The 15,268-nt window shown below is 40.0% G+C and overlaps 1 protein-coding gene and 1 long non-coding RNA gene across 3 annotated transcripts in view; one reads left to right on the top strand and one right to left on the bottom strand.

Moving 5' to 3' along the window:
• LOC146649784 (ankyrin repeat- and BTB/POZ domain-containing protein 3-A) overlaps positions 1-15,268 on the top strand; it is a 287,069-nt gene that overhangs the window by 156,758 nt on the left and 115,043 nt on the right. The window lies entirely within an intron of this gene.
• LOC146649786 (uncharacterized) lies at positions 9,997-13,592 on the bottom strand. 2 transcript variants are annotated; one of them, XR_014908134.1, is made up of 5 exons: positions 13,574-13,592; positions 13,090-13,153; positions 12,561-12,713; positions 12,110-12,199; positions 9,997-11,534 (listed from the first exon to the last, which is right to left on the bottom strand). It is a non-coding gene; the product is annotated as an uncharacterized LOC146649786 (long non-coding RNA). The 2 variants fall into 2 exon arrangements; XR_014908133.1 differs by lacking the exon at positions 13,574-13,592 and having other exon boundaries at positions 13,090-13,220.

Genomic DNA, 15,268 nt, shown 5'->3' with positions numbered 1-15,268 from the left:
TGAACAGGTAAATTACACGTTTAAAGAGCTTTTACTTTTTTTTACTGAATATAAGAAAAAAAGTAAAATCAACACTTGGCTTGTTTGGGGATTTTGCTGAACATGATATGTCAGTACATATATATATTTTAATGTCTGGCAGTTGATGTGATTCTCATTTCCCAGTGTGACCCTTAGAGAAACTGAATTTGACACCCCTGGTTTAGGTGCCAAAAGTACTTCATTAGATTTAGACGGGGGGGAAATGAATGGTTTGTATTAAAATATGCCCCCTTCATATCATAAATCATCCACAATGACAGTCGAGGTGCCGCGGGGTCAGGCACCTTAAACGTATCAGCGAGACGCCAGCAGCTTTGACAGCATGGTGGCATTTGATGTCCTGATGAGAACAGGCTGCAACAACTGATGCTTTCTTATAGATTCAGTGAAAGTCAAAGATTATGATTTTTTGAAGTCCCTTGAAAGCCTCTCTGTTCTTTTGCTGTGTTGTAGGATCATCCATGTAGCAGCCCTTTTAGAATCAGAAGAGGTGTAAGATCCTGCTGAAGGGTGCTTTCATACAGCCACAAGGGTGGATCACCCGAGCTTTCTGTTTGGGAATGAGCTGGGTTAGCCAGAGGCCGGTCTGACTGATTCTGCTGCCTGACAGCGCCTGTTGCTGCTCTCAGTAGAGTGGCATTTTAGAAGAATTATGCGATCAATAATGCTGCAATTGAGTTTTGTTTGGATTACACTGACTGATGCAGTGTCAGAACAACCAGCTGAATACAGAGAACAGATCAGGTGTCGTACGGTTGCAGCATCCTAATGCGTAGTCGTTACCCTTCCCACAGGGCACGGGATCCAAATGTCAACATCGCCCTTGCCAAATTAGAGGCGCGTTCTATTTAGATACACATGTCGGCGTGGGAGGGGCCGAGAGGATGGATGTGGCAGTTTTTACACCTGGTACTGTGAAATATCCAAGCTAGGGGTGATTCCCTGCAGAAAATACCCAGAGGAAAGAATATTCTCCACACTATTAAAAAGGTGTCACTTGCTGCTGTGAAGCTGACCATTAAATCAGTTTATGTGTTATGCTACGCACCGTCTAGCTGTAACGTGTCTCTTTTGGGACCGGCAGCAGGTAAAATACAGAACACGTAACTTCATTAAATCAACAGTGAAACAGTGTCTCGTAATCTAGCGAATAAAACCCTCTGAAAACAACTAGAAAACTTTACTGAAAATGCTGCTCGGACATAGCAATGCAACAAAATGGGTTTTTGTTTGTTTGTTTGTTTTTGTTTACTCTATGGTATTATCTAACAGGAGCATTGTGATGTATTTAAACCGGAAATGCAGCTGTTGTGTCTTTACATGGATTCGGATTCAAATTCTTGTCTCTGATCGAAGAGAACCACAGAAGGTTTCAGGGTCACACACTGTGTTAAAATATCCTGTCAGTCAAACAGTGGGTAGCTGCTGGTATATTCACTGAGGTGTGATGTTATTTGTCCATATCTGGCTGTATGTGTAGCATAAAAGATGGATGTAGCCACTGTGAGGCCATCTATTGGTTTTTGTTGCTGCCATGTTAGTTTTATGAAAACTCCAATATTAAGGTGGATGAATTTTTACTACTCAGAGTTGATATGAGGGGAGAAACACACCACTGACTGTACAATAATATGAAAATAGTAAAATAATCCTACTTTACCTCAGACACAGCTGCATGCTGTTCCAGGTCAGTCGCCTCTCTGAAGGTATTTCTCTGTCTCCTCAGATGTGGTCACAACTAACAAGAGCTCAAACTGCCACTCAGACAGCTCTTGTAATAAACCATGACATTCTTCCTGATGCTTTCGTCTTTTGAGAAGGAGATGAACCCAGAATCTTAGTTTCTTCCTTTTCTAGTTTGGAAACTTCAGGACCAGCTCATCATCGTTTGATTTTGACTTCGTTTCTTTTGCATTGTGTTTTGATGACAAATTATTTGGCAAAACACAACTTTTAACATGGAAAATTCAGAATCTTGTTTCACTTTTTATCTTTTCACACTTTAGCTTGGGCTTCGTTTTCCAGCTCCTGAACTTCTGAACTTTAATACAAAGCCCTTTTTTTGGTTTTAATACTGTGAGGAAGGTAATGGAGGTGGTTCTTGGAACGAAGAAAACAGAGACACAACTTTTGCATTATTTTTTGTTATTAATTGTCAAAAATGGTAAGCCAAATAACCTAAATGAAGACGGAGGATTGTGTCCTCTGTCTGCTAATGAATGATCGTGCTGAACCCAGTCATGGTGAGCCAGTGTTCTCCTAGTGTCAGTCCCGAGCCTGGATAAACGGGTAGAGCTGCATGAGGAAGGATATCCTGCATAAAATGTTAAATTATCATGTTGCACAGCCTGTAAAAAAACATCCTGAACCTGAGAAAACTGGCAACATGCAGCGAGAAGGAAGACATCACATTGGTTTGACCACCAAATTACCAAAATGAAACCACAAAAATCAGAAACTCATAACTGCTTCATATAATTGCTAAGATAACTACCTCAAAAAGCCATTATTGCTTCAACTGGCCCAATCACCCTGCTGATTGCAATTGAGTGATTTTCACAGTGATTTGGATAAATTTAAAACACTTTCTGTCCAGTATGTGCTCGAGATATCTGCTCGTTCTTTGTTTGTCTGACTAATATCTGAAAGTACAGACACATTTGGGTCTAATCAGAACTATTTCGGCACATAACAGCTCAGTGTTGCTGGACCACAAGTGATGAACGGAGCTTGTCGTGTTGTGTGGATCAGATGTGGCTCAAATGTCACAACACACCTGACATCCGGCACATACGTATGAGGTAGACCTCAGGCTGACCTCAGGAGCACATAACCTCAGACTTCACAGAGGAATAACCTTAGGGCAGAGACCATAAATACACAGCTGGTGAAGAGGCTCAGGGAGAACAGGTAGAAACACAGCAGGAACAAATCAGGGATAACAAGACACAGGAAGTTAAACTAAACATGACGAACACAAGGCAAGAGACCAGACACATCAGAAGCAGGCAACAAGGGTAACTTAACATAGAGGAGAACCAGATTGGGGTACCTGGGAAGACAAAAAACAAATGCAGACCCGATGGGGAAACAAAGGAACACAGGTAGGAACAAATCAGGAATGGTGAGACAGAAGGATTAAACTAGATATGATGACCAAAACGGGGAATAGATGAGGGCCTAAAAACTAGAACAGAACCCAGAAAAGTAAAACTAAGGTCTAAAATTAGAAAACTGAACACAGAGAGAAAACTAAAGGGAACCAGAACGAGGGGACTGAACGCTGAGGAATATGGGACAAAACACGGAGATGGGATTGACCCAACGGAAACATTAGGAAGACAAGAAATACAAAATAAAGTAAAACCCAAAACAGAGCTAGATTTAAAACAAAACCTTAGAATATCAAAAAATCCTGAACAAAATTTAAAACCTTCTCTTCATCACATATTGGAAATGTTACTTCACAACCATACCTGCCACATGCTTTATTACCACAAAGTCAGCTTTACAGAGCAATACTGTTGGATAAATCTGCCCGGTGATCATCCCTTTTCTCGCTGACTTTTAACTTTGAACTTTTGTTTGCGAGTGAAACAACTACACAAGCGAGTAAATATTTGCGGGTTTGCTCGATCCTTTTAATGCCGACCCTCACTGACATCACAGTGCTTCTCCTCATCCTCCCCGCTCTTCGCATGCAGGCTGATATTTGTATTGCATCTAATTGCATTAGGTTGCCTCCTCGTCTCTTCGCCATCAGTGATTGGGATGAGTCAGGCAGCTCCACTGAGAACACTGACTGAACCTTGCTCTGCGTCTCTACCGGGGAATACAGAGCGCCCATTCTGAATATGTAATATCTGCACAATGCAAACAACATACTGAGCGACAGACCCCGGTGTCATTCGAGCCTGTTGGCTGATCTAAATCATGCCCATATATGGCCTGGTGTTCTAGATGATGCTTGTAAATATAGTAAGGCATCTGGCACGGCACCTGCAATCCATCTGGCTTGGCATGATAAAAGTGCCGCAAGCGATGAAGGATTAGAGTCCTCATGATGTCGATGACTCGGGAGCAACAACGCAAAACAACCCAACACGCCACATTCATGATGTTTGGTGTTTTTTTGCAGAGGTGTAAATTATGATAAGGAGCATATGGATACATCACATGGCATACTACAGCTTACGCTTGCTCCAGTTCACTCCAATTAAATCTGCCTCTCATGCTCTCGTTCCTTATTTGCTGTTGATTTCGGCACGACAGCAGAAAGTCGTTTGGAAGGCCATCTGGTGCAGCACCTTTCGCCCTGCAAAAATATGTCTCCTGTTATTGGTAATTGCTGCCCTCGTTTACAGTATGCAGCAGTACTGTAGAGGCAAATGAGTGAAAGTTCAGACATCATCGACACTTGATGCCATATGTTTGTCGCTTTTAGGAAGTTAATCGTATCTACAGCAGGCTTCAGCAGCAGAAAGTGGAAATATGTACAGCATTTTTTTTGACAGACACAGCATCCCCCGTTGGTTTGCGGAGCATTCAAGCTATGGTCATCTTGGTTTTTCAGCCCTAAAGTGAGATTATTTGGACAAGAGGGTAGTATGCTTGATCAGCAAGGTGCATCCACTGCACAGCTATAGATACAGGCTAATTAGTGCTAGGATAAATATAAAAAATGAATCTATGTATGCTCTTGTCCAAAATATAGGGGTTTGAACTAGTGCTGGAGTGTCACAGGTGATAATTCAAATCTAAGAGGATTAATTATGCATAACTTTAAGCCTAAAGTAATTTAAACGGGTGAGATATATAAGATTCAGACTGTTATTCAGACTGTTATGAAGTGCAAAATGAGCTAACAGACCAAAATGTGTCATGTAACAGGCTGTAAACACATTTAAGACTGCTACAAAGTTAGGTGTTTTAAAATAGGACCAAATGGGGATTGACTTGCTTTTGGAGCCAGCCTCTATTGGCCTTTAGAGGAACTGCACCTCAACTTTCAGCAGCACTTTAGTGTTGTGTATTTCACACATAATGATGGTTATTTTCACTGAACCGCTCCAATTAAATGAGCATCTGTGCTTATAATAGGGCATTCTTACATTTTTGTGGCTTTTCCTGAGCAATAGATCTGACTACTTCATCCACCGCTGGTCACAGCTCAGCTTTTCTACCTGCTCACAATTTATACAGAATAAAGTCAGTGCTCAGTTCTTCCTATCAAAGCTATTCTCGGTGATTGCCGCTGAAATGCAGGCGAGGCCACAAAAGGTGAAACGAGGCAGAGAGCCATTTGGTTTCACATATGAAAGGTGACTTTTTAGACGCTCTGTGGCATTTATATTTTATTATACTTCTTCTCCACCACATTTCAGAGGGAAACAAAACGTTTTCCTCTACATTTATATGACAGCCTTCATTATGAGTCCTTTTTTTGCACACAGTATATAAAGTAGTTAAAATTAGTGCCACCTTGACAAGTCTGTTAGCCAGCTCCTTATGTAGAATATTAAAGTAAGACGTTTTACTTCTGTAATTTCAACTATTCTCAGCCATTTTTCAAGGTGTTGACTTTCTGCTTGTATTATTTTCTCATTTTGTTTGATTACCAGACCAGCGATGGCTGAGTTGGTGACACCTGAGTGTGAAATCAGCTCTCACGCTGCAGCCAATATCTCATGAATTTGCTTTTTTTTGTCTAAACGTTGATTTTTTTGTTGTTGTTGTTGTCTGTGGGTCCTTTCTTCTATCTTTAGACAAACTTCCATTGCCATTTCTCAGATTGTGCATCCTCGATTTCTTTCGGCACCTTCTTTCATCCACAGGTCTGAACAGAGGAGACAAGAAAGAGACACAAGGGGAGCAAAGTAAGGCACGTTTGTGCCTTATAGTCTCTGCAAACTGCTAGCCTCAGATTCTTGAGAGCTTGTGTGGTCTTCTGCTGCTGTAGCTCGTCTGCTTCAAGGTTTTATGTGGCATTCAGAGATGGTCTTCTGCATACCTTGATGTTATTTAGTGTTCATTAGTAACTCCTATGAGCTTGAAGCACTTTGGAACTTTTCTCTGTAAATCTGTAATTCTCTGAAAATCCCAGTTGCCCATCTCACTCCAAGAACCATCCCATAAGCTCAACATCACTGAAATCACCTACATTCCCCATCCTGTCTGTTTTGAGCTTCAGCAGGTCATCTTGACCCCGTCTACATGTCTAAAGGTCCTGAGCTGCTGCCACATGATTGGCTGATTAGATATTTGCAAAAACACTTCCTCTCTTGGACGCCTACCAGGCGAGAACCTTGTTTCTATTTTCTGAACTAAGCGATTTCTCTCATACTTCCGATCTGCTTCCAGAACAAAACGACTGTGTTAGTGAAGAAGTTAGTGAAGATGAACTCTGCTTATAGAGCTTACTGCTCTTGGAAAAGTCTGGAGCACAGTCTAATGGTCGTCAGATCACATCTTTATGATGATGTATATATGAGGGTATATGGGGAAACAGTTAATGAGCACTTTAGCAGTTGAACCTTATGAAGTGACTGTATATAGGACAGTTGAAAATGACAAGGATGCAGCTGTGCATCCTCAATCATTGCTCTTCCAGCAAGCTGTCCTTCAGATGCGTTTTAAGAATTCAGATACTTTTTCTTCTCTGTTCTAATCTCTGTCACAATAAGGTTGACTACGGGGTCACGAGCAGAAGGATGGGGAAGACGAGGAAACTGACTTTCGTAATATAGCTTTACGCATGACTATCAAAGTTAGCATGTTTGCTTTAAAAGTAATTAATAAAAGCCTTTGCTGTGATTTGCAGCTCTGGTTGCGATGCAAACCTGAGCACCGCACCATCAGTTTGAGGCGGATTTTACAGAAACTTAAAAAAAGTTTACTAATTGAGAGACACATAAATTTAGCCGAGGACTGCAGAAGCACATCTCAGAATATGCAAATCTGTCTATAAACATGCAGAAAGGGTCTGTGGAGGTAAAGTTGAATGAAAAGCAGCCAGTTTGAAACAGATGAGCGCACGCTGCAGAGTTCCAAGTCGAGACATCTGTATGTGTTTTCGTATCGGATGTGCTTGTTTGCTGTGATGTATTTATGAGGATGTGAGGGCCCATGTTGTTGGCAGACATTACAGAGAGGGGGGAGATTTCACTGGAAACGAGTGTGATGGAAAACAGTGCATCATTTGACCTCTAATGAATAGATAGATGAGACGAAATGCTGATTCAATCACTGATAGGTTACACTTATAAAGACACATGGAAGTGGCCACTGCAGACTTCCTTTGATTGGTTAAAATCCAGCTTCTAACAATAGTATAGCTTTTGCAATAAACTCTCTGCAAGTGTTCAAATATTGGCCAAGAGTTACACGTGGCATAATTCAGTGGACTCCAGTAACTACCAAGAAACCCGCCGACATTTGGTTACAAGTAAAACGAGAGAATTGCGGTGGAACAGCAGGTTAAACCTTTTTGCTGCTTAAATGTTTCCAGTGTATAGGAGAAGATTTATATTCCTCTTTGATCTTCAATGAGCTCTGTTTTATAAGAACTGCAGTGCTTCCATGTCTCCCCTTTAAGGTGCAAGAGTACAAGGGTTTCCATTAAGAGCTGTGAGGAAGATAATAGTCATACTTTCTTGTAGCCTTTGTGTTGTCTGTCTGCAGAAAGCACAGGCACCCAGCACAGAAGCCAGTGAAATAAACACTTTTGAAAGGGCAATGACAGAATACGGCCTCAGCACCAAACTGAAATAATATCCATGATTTAGTGCAGCCTAATCAGTGAATGGTGAAGATCTGTCAAACTGGATTTCCACATATGCAAAGTTTAAAACGTCAAGTAAGGATATGAAAATGTTTCGTTTCAAGCTAATTAAAGTTTTTAAATTAAGTTTAAGGATGCTTTATTTAATATTAATTAAACAAAATTAGTACGCTTTCAAGCTTTTTCTTTTTTTGTAGTTAAGGATATGAATTGAGAGGATTTCATTTTCAGCTCGGTATTCCCCTTGCACTGTCTAAAAAAAGCAGTTTTAACTGCTCTCCCTTGAAGGTCACCCATCCTTTTAAACCGTCTTTCTGCTGATTGGCTGCCCCTCCTAAACAACAAGATTGAACAGCAAGTGGGTGGGCCTTATGTGCCAACAGCCAGACCTGTGTGCCTGAGATGACCATCCACTGGCATCATGCAGAGCCGGGAGTAGAAAAAATGGCTGAGGTTTTGGCTTCTGCTTTTCTGCTAATTTCATAGACTTAATCACTATTTTTAAGTGATCAACAACATAAATCAACACCTGGCAACAGTGGGAAGGAAAATCTTCCTTTTAACAGGAAATAACCTTCGGCATAGTCAGGCTAAGGGCAGGGCAACCGAAGGTTCTTTGCTGTTGAAAGGGAGTTTTACCCTTTCCACTGTTGAATGTTGGGATTTTCTCTGTATTACTGTAGGTTCTTTTACCTTACAATAGAAGCCACCTCTAGCCAACTGTTGTTGTGCGTTGGCTCTATATAAAAAAAAAACAGAGTTGAATTAAAAATGAAATTGAATGTGCTGCGACCGGTTGCGAGCAAGGGAAGCGAAACAAGACAAAAGAGACATCGCAGAAGAGAGAGATTGATCAGGCCAGTTAGTGATATCTCCAAATGGCCTGATTGGTCTGCTCCAGCTGCTGAAGCATAGAAATAGAACAGATAGATGTTAGATAAGTGAGTAAAGCAGCATTTAAAATTAAATTCACGACTCTCTCCCCAACTCATTTAGCTAGGCGCTACAAAATAACTTACACAACTAGCTACCCGTGTGACCAAATGGCGAGGCCTGCTTCCAAGAAGACATTGTATTTCACTCTTCAAACTGCTGAGTTATAAATCTTCACAAGCTGAAACTACATTTGAGATAAGCCATGAAGCCTGTTGCATGAAGGCACAAAAGGACTGCACACAATCTGTTTTTTTGTGCACTTTCCTTCACCGTGTGGGCTGGGTCATGGATCTGTGGGTGACATTTGCAGATAGGCAGTTAGCTCAGCCATTTAATCATTTTGACCATTTTACTGCTAATTTGGTCTGAGTCCCAAGTCCATTTATTCATTATTGATTAGAGATTAAATGTCTCTGTTGCGTAGCTGTTGGAGCACTCAGTCATCCCCCCTCTGATGAAATGCTTGTTACGTCTGTGTATTTGACTCAGGGGCTTCTGAGTTTTCTTGTGTACGTGTGCTCACCTTACAGTAAAGCAAAGTAAGCAGGAGACAAAAAAACACTCAGCCAATCGCTGGCAGCCGCCTGTTGCCATGGTAACTACCTGTTAATATTCCAGCAGAGTTTTCTCTCTGACAAGGGGAGAGCGCCACTTTCTCGCTAAGGAAAAATCGATTGGACATTCCTCCGGAAAAAAATAAGCAGGCTGCGTCAGGTGGCCGCCGCTGCAATACCTGCACGTCTGGATGTTTCACAGCTTCGACGACCTTACCGACCTTGACTTGCACCTCAGAGCAGCAGAGGCATCCGGCATGTCACAATTAGTTCTCTCAATTGTAGTTTTTCTTTGGCGTACAGTTCTCCTGAGGAGGCTCTTGAAAGGTTGGGCATTATGGAACTGAGCAATCTTTGCTCCTGAGGGTTAAAACCGTTCAGGCGGGATTTGCTGTCTGTCATATAAAAGGATGGCATTGATCACGAATCCCATTATGCCCTGGGATTGATCTCAAGCGGCCCAGACTATTGCATTTCTTCACTAAAAAGACCTTGTCTTTAACATGTGTATGTAATTAACGGCTGTATAATGAGCCATTAATTACATACACAGGAAGGCACTGGCTCATGTTGACTGTTAGTCGATGTTTCTGTTCCTTAATTATGAATATTTTCTGATTTCTGTCTTTTGCGCAGGGTCATTCTTGTTTGGACGGATAATCAGTTCTGAAGATGTCACCCTGCACTGAAAAAAATATGTTGTTGGATTTACTTAATTCAATGGTGGACATTTGTTGCACACAGATGTTTTGCTTTGGCAGCAACTTAAACAATTGAGTTAAATTAACACAATTTATTCATGTTCAATAAACCTGTGCAATTTGTGTTGATAAAATGTGACTTAAACATGTTTTGATGAAGTAATTTGAGCTCTTGAAATATTTTAATCCTTCACAATTTTCTCACTTTATCCCAACACCATTCAATAACTTTTACCCAATACTACTTGGTCACTTAAATACTACATGTTATCTTCAAATTACATTTTGCTATTATATTCTAGTATCAAATACACAATTTTCAAATGGAGGCCTTATAACAGATTATATTGTCCTCTTCCAAGATGGTTGCTGGCATCCACCAGTAACCTTTCAAAACAAAATGTCTAATTTCACTGCATTGACAGTAGGTAAAGAATTAAACTGACATTACTCCACTACTGAATCTACATAAATCAACAGTTAAATAATGTCAGTTCTTCCGTGTTCTCTGGAATCAATCACAGCAAAGAAATTAGACTCTTTCTTTTGAAAAATGTTGGGAAAGAACAAATCAAAACATTCTATTTAAGGCCTCTGACGTCAAGATTCAGTTAAACAACAATTATAACTAAACAATTTGAGGTAATGTTAGTTTCCATTAACATTAAATTAGGTTACTGAATTGGCAAACACCTTCCTATTAACATTACCCATTTTACCCCAATAACTAAAGAAATTAGCACTTGCAGGTCAAAACCTTTATTCAAGAGATGCAAAAATAACATTGATACAGTGACTGTCAAAAATTACAGCACTGATCATACTGTGACATCTTGGTTCAAAACAGCACACTTAGAAATATTCAACGTTCCTTACTTCAACTGAATGAAACTGAAAATACCATTTCACACGGCCCATATGGGATATTTAGACTGCATAACTGTTCATGCTACATCTCTTCACTAGTAAAAGAAAGAAAAAATACAAAGAGAAATTTAAAAATGCTGCCAAACAGAAAACTTGTACAGAGCAAAAGGAAAAACAAACAACAACAACAACAAAAAAACGGCTCGTCCTCATGGCAGTTGCAGTGTATATAAAAATGAACCCTGCGATCTGTTCCTGGAATTGAGCTTCAAAAATGCAGCAGAACAAGTGTGAGATTTAAATGTCTTCTCACCTAGAGCTGGTCACCTCACATGCATAACAGTGAGCTTTCGTTGCAGGAGCAGTTTTGTCTTAGTTGTGAACTTTTCTTGAGAGCTGAGTTGCTTCCAACTCCATTACCACCCTTTGAATCACCTCAAAAGTGTAGCAGAGTTGTGATGGGTAACTCATATTGAAGGAATAAAAAAGGTCCAAACAGCATGGCTACTGCAAAGGTCACGTTATCCAGATCTTGAAGAACTACTATACCCTCGATGATGATGCCAACATCAGAAAAGTCATTGCCTGGTGCATCCTCTGGAGACAGATGTTCATTGTGGTTTTCTCAATCTGTGCAGTGGCCTCAGTCAAGTCCTGGTTAAACACAAAACATTTTTTTAAGATTCCCTTTTAAACTCATCTCTTTTGAATCTACCAGTTCTAATGTTAGAGTAATTTAAACCAATGCAAGCAACATAGTAAATAGCTATAGCCAAAGAGTGGCCTGCCATGCTGCCATTCATGGTCTAACAGAGTTTCTAAGAGAGGGTGAAAAACATAATTTTACATTAGTTTTTGTTAGAAAGACACCGGCCCATCAGAAATCCAGGTTTTGTCACTCAGAAGATGTTAGAATTTAGACTTTCAGCCCCACAATTTGGTTAGCTGTTGGTCTTTTTTTTTTTTTTCAAACAAAAGCTAATGTAAATATTGGTGGGATTTTCCTTTGTTCACTAGAATGACAAATTTAAAGTTTTTTCACACTGATGTGACCCCTAATACAGGGGTGGGGCCTCAAGGGCCGGTGGCCGAGTTCACTACTAGGCCTCATGTGAACTTCAAATTATTAAAGAGGACTACTGGTCCTAACCAGTCCAATGAGGATCAAGTGGATAACTAAATGCATTTTTAAATGTTGCAAAGCCACAATCTACTCATAAAACACTCACCATGAACTCCTGCACCAAGATGTTGCAATTGTCTTTCACACAGATGCGGAGCACTTTGATGAGGGACTCCCTTCGAGCATTAATGTCATCCTAAAGTATTATAACAAAGAAAACAGAGATTTGTGAACTTTTCAGTAGCACAGAAGAAAATGATCCCAGACAAAAACTTAAACCAGTCAACATGCAACACCAGCATCTACAAAGCAATATCAAAAGTTCCTGTTTGACATCAACTTTATGGATATATAGTTTCCAGAACATTTATTTTTTTAAAAAGATCAATTTTTCTCAGTGGGCCAGTAAATGCATGACGAAAATTATGGCATCCTTTCGGTGGAATCAGTACTCACAGGTAATAGTTGACTGTTTCAATGGATGCAGCATAAAAATCTTTTACTGACCTAATGCAATACATATACACTTTGTAGTTAAAGAATTTTAAAGTTCTTACTGTCATTATGGCAGCTACATCCTTTAGCTTTGTGCCCTGTTCCCCCGATCACTTTGCAAACACTTTCAGCAGACTGTCAGAGAGAAACTCAGCTCCGTCAGAAACCTTGACTGTAAAGGCATGGTTGGGATGCACTGGAATGCTGCATTTCATCTGAAATGACATAAAATTATTTTGAAATAACAGCAGGCACTGTGCTTGGTTAATAATCAGTAATGTTTTGTTGAATAAAAACTGTGTTTCCAGATCTTATGGGATTAAAAAAATCCAAAGATGTTTATTTCTGATTTGCAACCCAAGAACCCACAAGTTACAACCTCATTTTAGTTCAAGTGTGCATTAATGTGAGTCCAGTAATCACCTTTCTGACAATACATACAGGTATAAGTTAAACCTATGGCAGATTTTGGATTTCTCAGTTGTATTAATAGGGTGGTCTATTTGAGTATGCATGCACCTAATAATTATAAAAAACCTATTATAATTAAGTTACAGAAACCTTAAGCGAAAATAGAATATACTTTCTTACCATAACACCTTGAACCCACAATCCATCAGCTGACTCCTGGTGAAATGCAGAATAGATGTGGTCTCTCAATGTGCATCAACAAAAACAAAAACAAAAACAAAAGGACAGCAGGTGAGGGCAGGAGGGGTAGGGATGTAAGCTAGCATAATACCGCTGATGATATTAGCTAAAGCTGTTCAATGTCCAAAATCTCACTAACACCACGGTGCAGTAAATACACAATGTAACTGAAGAGTCAGTTGACAAATCTATTCACACAGAAAACCAAATTATGTTATGAGTGCCTCGCAATTAGGTTTAATGTGATATTACGGCTCTTGTGCCAAAGACAAATTCAAATGAAAAAGCGCCAATTCTTTGACAACAGATAAAACAGCAAATAAGCTAACGGCTCTTTTTTAGCATGTTACATGGCGGCACTTTAGACGTTTAACTACATTTGGCTGAAATATGGTAAACATTAATTCAAAAAATCAAGACATACCAAAAAACGTAGAGTTGGCTGCTTGACTTGACTGAGATGGATGCATTTTTTAAACCACGATCCAAAGCCCGCGAGATGAAATCACGCGTGGTTTCACGAGATTTAACGTTGCTATCTTATTGACTTACTTCACCTGAACATGATATGAACAATTTAATACACCCTTTCTGCATATCATGTAGTTTTTACACTATATAGTTACATTTATCTTTAAAACATGAGGCAATTGTGTTAAATACATGCAAGATGCTTACATAAATCCAAGAGATGGCCAGTCCCTTTTTTTCAGTGTGGTGTTTAGGAAATTTTTATCGTGCAGCATTTAGAAGCAGAAAGTGGAACGATTATTAGCAATCAGCTTTCTCTGCAGCACATGTGCAGTTTTAAATGATTCAAAATAGAAGAAAAGAGGCACACAAGGCTGGCGTAGAGTTTAATGTTATATAATAATGTTTTGGGGGATTTTTTTTTTGCCAAAACTGAGTAAAGTCAGCAGCAGAACTGCAGGAAGCCATGAGGCATTGCCTGTGGCTTGGTGAGAAGACATAACAAGGATAACAAGACTTCTTTTTTTTCTTTTTTTTTGAGTAATGCACAAACATAGAATGTTTTTCCCCCCCTTCATGTTACAGCGAACAAGTGTCTGGTGCAGAAAAATAGATCCAATTTAAAATGTCAAGGTGTGCTATTAAAGCTGCGGTGTTTTTCTCAGAGCTCTGTGCAAAACACTTTGTATTGTCACCTGTGAAAACGCTGTGACACGTTTCTGAAGTTGGAATGAAAGTCTCCGGGGTGCATTTTGGACTTCAGATTTTATCCCTCTGTGGATGTAGTGGATCTGGACAATTCTTCAGATTTCTGTCGGGGTTATTTGGTCCCTCTGAATCAGATTGTTGCATGTCCCTTTCAGCAGAAGGCTCACATGTGTCCCTGTTAGATCAACTAGTTTAAAAACCATGTGACCATTGCTGGAACTTTCCTTTCAGGAAGCCACGAATGAGTGATTTTATTCCTTTGTTCCCAGAAGAACAAGTGGAAAAAATGTTAGCTTGCACACTATACTGACAAAAAAAAAAGAAAAAGAAAAGACAAACCTGTCAGGTCATGCTTCCATTCACCTCCATCAAGGTTCAGTACACATGATCTAAGGCTTAGGAACCTTCCTAGAGAGAATTGAGACTCAGTGTCTCCTGCAATGTGCTGCTTTCACGGTGAGCTCACTGCCGTCTGCAGACTGTAGCTTCATATTTAATCCACAAACATGAGAGATATTGATTCTTTCATCTTGCCTTCTAGCAACATGCTTTGCTAAAAGTCACGCTTTTCCCTTATGGCGCGATATTCAAGCTACCATGCATGCATTATGGAGGGAAAAATCTTTTGTCTTTGCAGCACTTTTTGAGCTCTTGAGGCTTGTTGACATAGTAACCACTCACAGGGCTGCTTTAGTTTTCCTGCTAATTGCTAAAAAAAACAGCCAGTCTAATCGGTCAGTATCACTCTCAAACTTCCTCTCCTTCTGTAGGGAGCCGTCCACTCTACAGGGCTCACAGAGTGGCCAATCAGGTGGGATGCATACCACGAGAGCTCAAACACAAGGCCAAATTTCTGCTCGCCTCCTCCACATTTCTTGTCTAACTTTTCCATCGAATGTAGTAAAGCTATAAAGGACATGATTATTGGTACAGTAACAAA

Source organism: Rhamphochromis longiceps, linkage group LG17 (assembly GCF_057381845.1).
Source record: "Rhamphochromis longiceps isolate RC_006_pf linkage group LG17, R_longiceps_female_GT1.1, whole genome shotgun sequence".
NCBI lineage: Eukaryota > Metazoa > Chordata > Actinopteri > Cichliformes > Cichlidae > Rhamphochromis > Rhamphochromis longiceps.
This window is presented reverse-complemented; position numbering and strand designations above follow the sequence as displayed.